The 12,701-nt window shown below is 36.1% G+C and overlaps 1 protein-coding gene across 1 annotated transcript in view; it reads left to right on the forward strand.

Annotated features, from left to right (window-relative positions):
- The window catches only part of LOC111813322 (centrosomal protein of 128 kDa-like), a 77,968-nt gene that overhangs the window by 21,338 nt on the left and 43,929 nt on the right, over positions 1-12,701 (forward strand). The window lies entirely within an intron of this gene.

Raw genomic sequence — 12,701 nt, forward strand, 5'->3', positions numbered from 1 at the left:
TGGCATGTGGTGCTGGGGGATTGAACCGCGGTCCCTGATGCTTTGCGAAGCTTGTTCTAAGTAGGTGCTTTAGACCACTGAGCCATCTCTCCAGCCCTGAAATTTATTTTTAATTAAAGAAGAGAAGGAAATTTATTGTCTTTCAGTGAAGTAGTAAAGTATGAGATTTCTACCCAATGTGCCAGAGTAGTTATAGAAAAAGCTGATAAGGTTAAATAAAACAAAAATTACAAAATACAAAATCATATGCACTTTAATGCCAACGTGGCAGCATATAAGAAGAGAGTTTGCAAAGCTAATAGGGCTGGTCAGATAGCTCAGCAGATTAAAGTGCCTGCTTAGGCAGATGTAGGAACTGGTGTTCAATCCCCAGCATGCAGTGCCAGCCCTGCCTCCAGCATCAGTGACTGAGACTGGGAATGGTGGCGCGTGCCTATGATCCCAGCACTTGGGAGGCTGAAAACAGGAGGATAACTACCAGTCTGATCTGTGTAGTGAGACCCTGTAGACCCAGTACTACATACATTAAAAAAAAAAAATCTCAAAAGCTAATGCCTTAGTTACTTCCTTCCTGCTGAGACACGATACTGTCCTAACAACTTGAAAGGAGCAAAGGTGATTTTGGCTCACAGTTTGTAAGGTCTCTGGGCATAACTGCCTAGGTCTAAGGCGGGGCAGCGTGGTAGAGGGCCATGGCAGAGAGGAATTACCTTTGACCTGGCAGGCAGGAAGTAGAGAGGGATCAGGGAGGAGGGACAGAAGACCCTTCCACACTGGCCCTGACCTCCCCCTAACCTGCCTCACTTTCCAAGTTACAGATAGCTATAAACTCATTGGTGCATTAACCCAGTGCTGTGTATCACACACCCGTGTTCCAGTTGTTTCCCAGAAGTCCTACCTATGGGAGCATGAGGCTTCAGGGGGACGTCTTGATTTAAAATGATGTAAACCAGGATAGCTTATTAGACAGGAATATGGTTTGTGATTTCATTACTGTTTTTCATAAAAAGATAAGTACAGTACTTTTTTGGTACTGGAATTGAACCTAGGACTTTCACACTGAGATACATTCCAACCATTTTTATTATTATTTTGAATTAGGATCTTAGTTACCTAAGGAAGGCTTGAACTTGGTAATTGTCGTGTCTCAGCCTCTTAGCTCTTTTGCTTTCATAAATCATTTTGCTATAATAACTTCAAATTGGAAGGACATTAAAATAAATTGTGGTATTACCTTATGATGAAATACTGTGCAGTTGTAAAATAATCATACTTTCCAAAAGGTAAGGATTGCCTTGTTATTATGTGGAAAAATGTATGAAGACATAAAAATGTGATGCAAATACTGAGTATGCATATTCTTGCATTTTAAAATGTCTTTAAGAAAATTCGTGAATACATTTAGTTAGATAAATGCAGACATACATAAATACATACATATAGACATACATTTGTTTTCTGGGGTTGTGTTATTGTTGGTTTTGAGACAGAGCATTGCTGTGCAGTTCAGGCTGCCGTGAACACACCAGTAGGCTAAACTGATTTTGAATTCATGGAGAGCCTCATGCCTCAGCCTTCCAAGTGCTAGTATTACAAAGGTCTGTTGTCACCACACTCATCTTACAAGAAATACTAAAATTATGTTGAGAGTAGTGGTGAATATTTGTATATTTATGATGAGCAAGAAAAATAAAAATCTTTTAAACTATAAGGCCAGTAAATACAGTGTTTAGTTTATAAGTGTGAGGATTGGAAATATGCTAATGGATCATATTTTAGTAAGCAAGTGAATTTGATTGACACTGTCCAGACTCTGCTAGACAAATAACTTATTCCTTAGACTTAACTGAGCCATTTGGAAAGCACAGTAACCTTCTAAGCTTCAGTATGAAGACACTGTAAATGAATAAAATGTTTACTGTTTCTGTACATGTATTTTACTTACCCTTAGGAATGTCTTGCCAACAAGATTTGGCTGGAGAGTTAAATACTGTTTTTAAAATAAAAAAATTTTATTAAAAAAAGTTTTTAAAATGAAAACTGTTTTGCTTCGTAAAAAATACGAAGCAAAACCAAAATTTTTGAGTTTGAGAAACTGGATTCAGTGTACAAAATGCCATTTACAAATGGTAAATCACATCTTTCTTGAGTCCTACTTCTGCATAAATCTTTAAAATTAAAATAACTTTTCTTGTTGTGAGATTTGAAAGTCCATAGGAAAATATATAGGACCAAACAACCTGAAAGTATTGGTAATATTGTGAAATTGCTGCTTATTAATCATATGCACTATACCAATATAATAAGTGAAAGTAAAAATTATATCAACAAAAATCTATATAATCTTATTTGTATTTGTGAGTCTTTTTATAATGCTTTTACTAACAAAGCTGTATACAACATCATCTTAAGTGTCTTGTTTAAAGGGTTCACCTAGGGTTAAATATAAAAATTAAAAATCATCATGAGAAAAATAAAATGATTAAATGGTCTTAAATTTTTTACATTAGCAGTTTTCTCAGGACAGTTTTAATTTAAAATAATTATCATAAGTAAAATCATAAAAAGTAAAATGCTTAGTAATGATGTTAATATTCAAATATTATGAAGTCCTTTGGCTTCACATAGCATTATAAGGAATTTAATTTAGTTGGTAGACTGTTCAGCTGGTTAAAGTATTTTATAGTTCATAAAATCAAATATGCTGAAAGTGCTCTCAAGATTATTTATTATTCTCTTACAGCTCAGCAGTTAAGCCATATGAAAGTGATGGTTGTCCACATTTGGTGGACCTGGGAATAAGCACATAAGGTGTTGCAAGGAACTTACCTATCATGGTGACACAAGTATGGGAGGGTTTGGGATTTTATCCCTGAGGTGGGGGTATTTTAAACTTTTTTTTTGTGTGTGGCGGAACCAGGGATTGAACTCAGGCCCTTGCACTGGCCAGGGAAGTGCTTATTCCACTGAGCCATCTCTCCAGCCCCTGGTGGGGGTATTTTAAATAGATGGTTTTAGAGGTTCCATCGTTCTACTACCTGAAAATAGCACATTCTTTCCATCATGCTGAAACACTTCTTTGTCCCTGCACTAAGGTCACAGTCTTTTATTCCTTTTTCCTCACCTTTGACTTTTTCCTCTCCTTCCCTTGGGAGCAGGAAAACTCCTTGGATTAGAAATTTTATTTTATTTGCATGTGAATCCCAAGGCTTTCAAAATTCAGGATCCATCATGGACTTTGAATAAAGATTTGTAAGAGCTGTGGGTGTGGTTTACTGTGAAGGCCCTGGTTCAGCCCCAAGTACTGGTTCCAATTAAAATAAATAAATAAACAAACAAACATTCATACAATTTAGTACTAAATGTATCTTACCCTCATAGAAGACTATACTTAGCATGATAGTTATGAGCTGTCAGTCTCATACTTTCCAGAAGTACATCAATTTATCCTTTATTTCCTAGACTTTCTGGTCTATACTATGTAGTATTTGATATTTCATAAGCCCACTAATAATCTCCACTAAAGTTTAACATGTATTTTCTTGGCAAAGAATCACTTTCAGGGAAAATACAGCAGCTTGGTCCCCTTAAATAAAGCCAGCTGATTAGCTGGAGCAAAGCCTGAGAGCGCCCCTTCATGGGCAGTCAGTGGGACTCAGCAGGGGACATTTGCTGGGCCCTGTGCAGTAGGAGGTTCTGTGCTGACCCCAGGAGGAGAAGAGGGAAACAGCCTGTGCTCAGGGTCCTCAGGGGCTTGTACTCACAGTGAGAAGTCACTGATGAAATAATGATTAGGGTAAAAGTATAGTAGACGACACACTCATGACATAGTACGTATTGGTATTGCAAGAGCTATTATAAAGAAAAGACATCATGGTAATCTAGGTTTATCATGAAAGTTATGGATTCTGAAGTTTGAGGACATTATGAGGAGGAGTTTAGTTTATTTGTGAAATGTGAACAATCAATAGTGTCACATAGAATGAGCCACAGAAGACATTCCATACTGGAAGTGTGGAATCCGAAATTAACAAATGATTTTTTAAAATAATATATTTTACAAACATAAAATTATGATTCTCATATGATTATAAAATGAAATCCTGACAGATATCTTCATTTAGCTCACTAATTAATGAGGAGTAAAGCTGACTTAAAAGAACATTCAAAGACCTCTACATATGCTATACAAGTTCTGAAAGGGCTAAGACTAATGTCAAATTGAGGCAAATTTGGCTTCTTGTATGGTGAAAAAGGAAATCAATTGAAACTCACCAGAGAAAATTTATTGCCTGTCAACAACAGTCCTCTGCACTACCCTCAGACCTGTAAACTCTTGAGTTGTAAATAAGTCAGAGACAGTGTCAGGTAAAATAATCTCATAGAGTCAGAAAAATTGCGCTAGATAAAACTAGTTTTCCATTGAAGATACTTAGTATGTTTTTGTTTTAATTCAAAATTATTTGCATTTCTCCCTGTAGAGTCATAGGAGACAATATATATAAAAGTTTGATAGAATAATAGGAGGCATCTAACGCTTTGAAAATCAACCAAGGGGTTTGGATTAGTTTCCCTTCAGTGAGAAACTGTGCCCCTGAAATGTGCAATTTAAAGGGGGATAAGGCCCTTTCAGCTCACAGTTTTTTGGATTCAATGCTTGGTGGGCGGGCCCCAAGGCAGAAATGGCAAGTAAAAGCTCTGGTGTAGGCGTGTTACTTACCCGCAGCCAGGAGACAGATAATGTATGGTGAGGAGCCATGTGCAGGAATACACCCTTTGAATTTGAATTCACCCCCACTGGTCTGCCCTCTTCATCCAGGCCCCATGTATGATCTTGAGGTTGGGGAGCTTTTACGTCTAAAGTGTAGCAGATTTGATCTTTGGTACCAAAGAAACAAATGAGTTCTTGCTGGTCAGTGCTGGCTACTGAGAAACTTTCCCAGGGAATTCAGACTGCCCTTTTGGAGAAAGTAGTATGGCCATTGCATTGTCTGTCATGTTCATTTCAGGGTTGGGGCTCTGGAGGGGACCAGAGTCATAGAAGGCTTTTATGCAGGGGCTGTGCTGTAAAGAGATACAAATGCAGTGGGCACATGCAGGACAGAGTAGAGTTGGAGGGACTGCATGTGACAAAGGGCGGGGCACCATGGAAGTGATCCAACTTTAGAAATGTGATGGAAAATTAGAGGAAATAATAAACTTTATAAATGAGTGGAGGGAGAAATGAAATATGGGTACTACAGTAAGATAGAAGTGGAAGGGAATGTGAGACATTCGTTTTTTATATCACCTCTCAAATCTAACTATATTTTCATTTCCATTAATACTGTGATAATGTATATGCCCAAATTTTTGTAAAGTTAAGCATGGCTTCAATAATAGAATCCAAAATAAAGATGGATTAAGATCAAAATCAGTTTTCCTCATGTAATAACCCAAATGTGAAGAAGCCCCAGCAGGTATGTTGCCAATGACACATAAGGAAACCAGGCTTTCTTTTTTGTCCTGCCATCCTCAGTATGTTGCTTCCTCCTCCACAGCATCAGTGCTGACTATTGTATGTATATCTTAAGTAGAGAAAAGAGAGTCAAGGCATATAGTATTTCGCTAAAGAAAATTGGAAGTTGCACATAGATTTCTGTTGATATTGGGGGGACTGAATTTTGTGACATGGTCTAATTGATCTCTAAGGTTCAAAAAAAGATGGACCATACACATTTAGAAATTTCAAAGCAGTACTCTATATAATCCACAAAATTATAGTAGAAATGATAAAATATGTAGAACTGGAAGATAAACGTGTTCTATGTTAAAATGCATGAAATACAACAGAAGTGTTTGGGGACAACTTAAAGACTTAAATGCTTACATTAGGAAAGAAAGTATAGGGCTGGAGAGATGGCTCAGTGGTCTAAAGCACCTATTTAGAACAAGCTTAGCAAAAGCATCAGGGACCGCGGTTCAATCCCCCAGCACCACATGCCAGCCAGCCCTGCCCCCTGGTGGGCTGAGCTGGTCTCTCTCTCTCTCTCTCTCTCAAATAAATAAATAAAATTTAAAAAAAAAAAAAGGAAAGAAAGGATAAAAATTAAAATAATAAACCTAACCAAAATAGAAGAAAAGAAAAAAGTGGAGAAAACATTAGAAATGAATAAATTAAAAACCAAACATGCACTGGGGGCCAAGAAAAGCTAGGGCCAGTTATTTTACCAACTGATTTGATTTTATTAACCAACCGCCACAAAAAAGGCCACTGTTTATTATGAATGGAAAAGAGGAGAGAACTACAGATCATGGAGAATCTAACCACAAAAGTAAGTGTAACCCAAATTCTAGAAAAATATAATTTGCTAAAACTAAGAAGAAATAGGACGAATAGTCCCATGACTGAATATATTTAATCAATAATTTTAATGAATTAAAATATTCTGTGAAAAGGGCCACCAAGCCCAACTAAGTTTACAAATTAGTTTGAGCAAATGTTCCAGGAACAGATACTTTGAGTTTTTCATAAACGTTTCCAGAGACAAAAAGGATCCTGCCCAAATCATATTATGAATTAACATAGCTTTGTGGAAGAAAAACGAAGTGTCAGTGAGGGAAATTCCTGACTTCTTACTCATTAACATGAGTGAAAAAGATAGCAATTTATGTTTTGTACAGTACATACAAACATGTAAAACATAACTTATTCATGAAGAAAGTAACTTTATTCTAGGAATTGAAGTCAGTTTTGTTAGAGCATTAATGTATTTCAACACAATGACAGTTTAAGAGGTACAATTGGATGAGGTGATCTCAGTAAATGGTTAAGAAGTATTTATAGGCAGCACCATCGCCAGCACCGTCATCACCCAGGTGTGGCACGTTGTGGTAAATCAAGTGTTGAAGGAAGCTTCCTCAGTCTAATAAAGGCTGTGTGGGAAAAAACCAATCTGTGACAGAGTTCAGCTTAGCATGAAATTTTGTAAGTCTTCCTTTAAGACCAGGGATGAACAAAATGTGTTCCATTCTGCAAAGTTATGTTAGATACACTGTAGGCAAATGTAGCTAGTACAAAAAAAAAAAAAGAAAAAAAAGAAAGAAAAAAATTCCCCTGTCATTATTTGCAAATGTATTGTTGAAACACAAATAAGTTTTTACCTCTAGATACATTAATTTAGTTCAGATAAGGGGAAATTTTTCATTAAGAAACAGTTTTTTCTAAATTTTGTTGAGTCAATATTTTGTTTCTGCTTATACATTTTTGTTATAGAGATAATGTGTGAAGGACTACAAAAGACTTATAAGCACACATATATTTTATATTAGGATAAGAATCTATAAGGGAAAATAGGCAATAAAAGTAAAAAGGATTATAATAAAGTTTCTGTTCCATAAAAGATCATATTTATTTTGTAAGTGGGTAATAGTATTAACAAATTACTGAAAAATGTAAAGTTAATCAAGTAAGTTGATATGAGCAATGTGAGTTTTATGTGAAAATATCAGTATTTATAATACTGCAGAAATGTCATCATTTATAAATACCTCATCTTATGATGGCAATGTTTACACAATCTAAAAGTGTGTGTGTGTGTGTGTGTGTAGGAGACATGCATAGTTTAATTATTTTAGAAAGCATTTAGTCAAAATATTAAATACTTTTAGCTGAAAGCTGATGTAAAACTGTAGTGCTATGTGTTAGTATTAAATCAGCCTCTTCAATTGACAAAGCTCTAATCTCCTGTATTTTGGGAATATACTAAGACAGTCAACATAAATAATAGGATGAATCCTAACCTAAAGTTACATGAAAAAATATAGACAGATTTGTTTATAATAAATATTATGAATCACCAGAAAATTCTTGGAAACATAGTGTCCTCCAAGTCAAACCCATAGACCCACAAGTATATACAATGTTTGATCCTTACACTCTTATTGTCTACTAATACATGGGTATGCTCATATGTCTGTGTGGAAGTTACACAGCAATGCTACATACACTTACTTTCTGTCTCTGAGTAGCTGATTGCTATTACATTCTTAAATTTTTGTCCTTCCTACCCCAAATCTGGAAGTAACTGTTCATCCCACTATATATGCAAACCACTCTACAGGCCAGAGTTGTTGAAGAAGAAGTTTTCATTATTTATTAGCACACTGAATTGAGCTCTAGAACACACACTTTGGAACCAATGGACCCAAATGAGTTAATGTTCTTGCTACAGTGCTCCCGTTCGGCCCAGGAAACACTAAGTTGAGTATGTAAATCTGGCCAAATAACTGTTAATTATTTGCAGTGCCTCTCCTAAGTATTTGGAAGAATCTTGATGCGAAGTAAAACTTGCCTTTATCTCCTTACAAAGCCTGAACTGGCTATTTCAAAACCAAAAATCAAGCGAGGTTCATTTTTGGTTTTGCCAAGAGTATGAGCTTCTCATTGAAGTTGCCTGAAAGGTTCAATCCAATTGGCTTTACACCAAATAAAACGCAGTGTGCTCTGTACAGTTTTGACCCAGAATCAGGTGAATCTCAGCAGTTTTGGCCGAGACACATTGTAAAATTTTGGATTTGTTCGGACTTGACACTTCCTGGGAACCCATTCAAACTGAAACCGGAAAAGGGTTTTGCACAAACCCTGTCCTAGCCCGTTCTGCCAAGTTTCCCACTGCTCTAATGTTGGTCTACCTTCTGCATATTCGCATCGAGGGCAAACGGAAATATCCTCATGAATCTCTCATGAGGGATCTTGGGTGAAACAATTTAGACATTCTCCTTTTTTCCACCTTGTCCCAAAATACAGAGCTTTTGTTCTGTGCTAACCCGTAATAAAATATGTATCTTTTCTAATAATGGGGTCGTGTTGAAAGGGTTAAGCCTCTAAGACATACTGGTATGGTCAAGCGAATTAAGTGTTGCTGAACAAGTGGGCAGTTTATGCAGAGTTGCAACCTTGTGACAGGAGGTGATGACCAAGTTAAAAACATAAGCCCTCTTTTAGCCAGCAAAAAAATGTTTCTTACAGCCCTGTCAATTTTTTCATGAAAGTGGTAACATAAGGAGGTATCGTTGAGAAATTACATAATGCATGCAGCTTCACCAGCAGATAGTGTTATTGAATTGCTCAGTGTATGGAGGTCAGACTGACAGCTCCATATTTGATGTTGATAAGTAGTTATACTGCCTTACTGCCTGGTAATGTATTTTATTGTCTTGTCTTAAACACTATCAATAACTTAGTGCATTCTTTGGAAAAAGAACTCTTGCTTTATGCTGTGAAGATAATACAAGTGTATATTATAAAACAATTGAAATATGTTTCTGAAAAATATGATACAGATATAGAGACATCTCTATTGTCTTTAAAAGAGCTTATCAGTGTGAATTGTCAGAGAAATAATATATTAGGTTTTTTTTTTAAATTTTATGTATTTGTTACAGGGTCTCACTATGCAGCTCAGACTCCTAATGATCCTCTTCTTTTCAGCCTCCCCAGTGCTGGGATTACAGGGGTGTGCCACCATGCCCAGTCTCAGTGGCTGGCTCAGTGCACTCAGGGGCAGAGCCAGAGTGGCATGCAGAACTGGGGGTTGATCCCTGGTCCCTGCATTTGCCAAAGCAGGTGCTTATTCTGCTGAGCTATCTCGCTGGCCCCTGTTAGGGTATTTTAAAAGATCCTATCTTGAATATAAAAAAATTATCAGTATTATACTTTAATATATGATAAGTAGGAGTAGTATGTGTGAGGTATTAAAAAACAATTTGAGAAGTTTTAAGTTTGTGCTTCCAGTTTTAATTATACAAAGCTTTAGCTAATAAATATTTTCCCTAGTTTTAAATGATACAGTAGTATTGATACAGGATATATGCAATAGTATCTGATTAACCATTAGAAAATACAGGTTGCGGTCACATCTCCATCCTAGACAGGCAAATGCTTTTGGGCAAGTTTGTTCACCTTCTTTTCATTTGTTTTAATTTTAATTTTTAAATGATTGGATCGTACTAGGTAAACATTGTAAAAGTTACTCTCTCTAGTAAGCTCTAATCTAAGGAAGGAGGAGTTCAAATCTGATATTCATAAAATTTCCTCCAAATCAGTAGTTAATATCCAACAAATTTCTCTGGTTTAATTATATAATATTCTGCAACAGGTTTTTATTGAATTCATTCCATGTCTCAACACAGTCCTAGAGGATCTAACAGACTAAGTTCCGGGGGCCATAGATCTCAAACTGTAGATAATACCAATGAAATGAGTCTTGGAGACCACTATTGAAAGCCCCCATTTCAGACATGAGATATCTGGAGAAGAAAGAAGCTTAGGAATTTCTAAGTGAGACAGAACCAGGGTTCAAATTTAACTGTCCTCACTGCTGACACAGTGTTCTTTCCATTCCACACCTTCTTCCTGAGACTGGGGAGGGCACACAGGATATGCGTAAGAGACACATCCTAAGTCTCAGAGGGCGATACAGAGCAAAGAGGGAGAAATTAGTGAGCAGATTCCGGGTTTATCTTGAGCAGGGCAAGAAACAGATGCAGAAATAAAGAAGTGAACTGGCATTGCCAGACCACGTTCAGAATGTGCCCACTACTTATTGGGCTTTCAGGCAACAATTTTGATCTAACTTTCTTCCTTTGGAATATACCTTCTGAATGTTGGAAAAAGAATTGACATGCCCCTAGGTTGCATTGCTAGTTCTGTCTTGATCTTGCTTGGCTATGTGAAATATCTCAGTTGATCTTTTTCATTTTATGTGCCTGCATAATAGCCCTCATGCCACTTACACAAGTGTTTATAAAGTTTGTTTAGGGCTTTTAATAAACTTTGATCTCAGATGAAAGGCTGGAGAGAGTATAAATTGTCACTATTAGCACTATTAATATAAATACCTTAGATGGTCTCATGTTAATTATTTAACATTAGGGAATGATTTCAACCTATTATTGCTCTCGACTGCATTATATTTGAACATCAAACAGTAAAAAGCCATCAAAGTCGCCCTTCCCTCATTATTTTGTTCAAGTTCTCTTCTTAATTATTTTTGCATAGCAGATCTTCCATAAATGATTTTCTGAAACCTTTCCAAATTTTCTCTAATAACATCTGACTTCTGCCTGTACCTACTGCAAAATCTAATGGAACATTTCTTGACATGTTTCTTTCATGGCTGTCAGACATCAACTATACAGTCTAAAGCATTAAATCTAGATTTACTGAATTAAAACTTTTGGGTCTTGCAAAGGACAAGTGACCTCTTGCTATTGTAAAATATGAATGTTTTGCTTGTTTGTTTGTTCAGTTTTTGGATTTTGTTTTGTACAGGGTATTGAACTCAGGACCTTGCACTTGCCAGGCAGGCACTTATGCTGTTAAGCTATCTCCCCAGCTGCTATAATTAGGATTTGATGAATTTTGGTTCTTTCCAGGGGCACCACTCTGAATCTCATTTCTGTTATCTATGAGTTGATACTTCTGTTCGTCTTGCAGTCTGAGAGGATCCAATGAGAAGAGTAAGAAACTCCTGCTCTACTTCAAAATTTCCTAGACTATCTGTGTTCACCAGCCACGAGTAGTACATGGACCAGAAAATTTGGCTTTTTAATTAGGAAATTTCCTTTGTAGTCCTATTTTATCACATTACTTAGTTGTCATAGTATAAATTTTGTTTCACTGTTTATTTCAAAGTACCCCTCTGAGAAACTTAGATTGAGATTTTTATTAAAATCCCAATAATTATAGTAGAGATCACCCCCATCCTTAGACTTGGTTAGCCAAGAGTTGGACCCAGTACTTGTTAAAGCTCCTCAGATGACTTCATTGGGTTCCCGTGGTTCAGAGTGATGAATTTGGGCCATCTACCTTTCCTGTGTCCTCCAGGAATGCCTCTGTACAGTCTGTTCTCTAGAGCCTGTCATTCCTCTGCCTTCATGTTGATTTCTTTTCAAACGTTATTGCCCTTAATTTTTCAAGAATTTAGTTTAATTTTGGTGTTATTAAAACTTGAACTTCTCAGAACTAACTTCAAGGGCCAATTTACTGAGTCATAAATTCACTGAATGAACAGTTCTCATATTTTCAACTAATTTTAACAAATTGGCTAATTTACAAAAACATTATCTGTGCAAACTGTATGAGCAGATATATAATGAACAAAATGGGTAGGTTGGCTGTTTAGTTCATTTGTCTTCAGCATGTTGACTAAGATTCCATTTAAAAAAGAAAAAAAAAAAAAAAAAGATTGTTCCTTTTTAGTGACTGACATTGCCCGGTAAGGTAGCAATGGGACAAATATTGCGTGAAGCTCTATAAAACTTCATTCAGGTCACATAGAAATGACTCACAGAGGCTCACAGAGAAACTTGTGACTGAAAGAATGAAAAGAATTCTGCAAGTCAGAATAAAAGATTGAGAGCTTTTTAGGGTAGTTTATTCTTCAGTATTATTAGAAGTAGTGGACCCAGTCTTTTTTGTTTGTTTGTTTGTTTTGTTTTTGTTTTTTAATTTGTATTCATGTTTCTTTTTTTCTTTTTTTTTTTTTTTTTTTAATTTTAGTCTCATTGTCAAGGATCTTCCAACTATCAGGGACAAATTTTCCTTATTCATAAAAATAGAATAGAACTCATTCTGTCTTACAGTTATGTAGTGGATCTTAGTGACCTTGTTTTCTCAAAATGCTGTTATTGTATTATCCTAGAGATTGTTTATTTTT

This window comes from Octodon degus, unplaced genomic scaffold (genome assembly GCF_000260255.1).
Source record: "Octodon degus isolate 3935 unplaced genomic scaffold, OctDeg1.0 scaffold00007, whole genome shotgun sequence".
Classification (NCBI taxonomy): Eukaryota; Metazoa; Chordata; class Mammalia; order Rodentia; family Octodontidae; genus Octodon; species Octodon degus.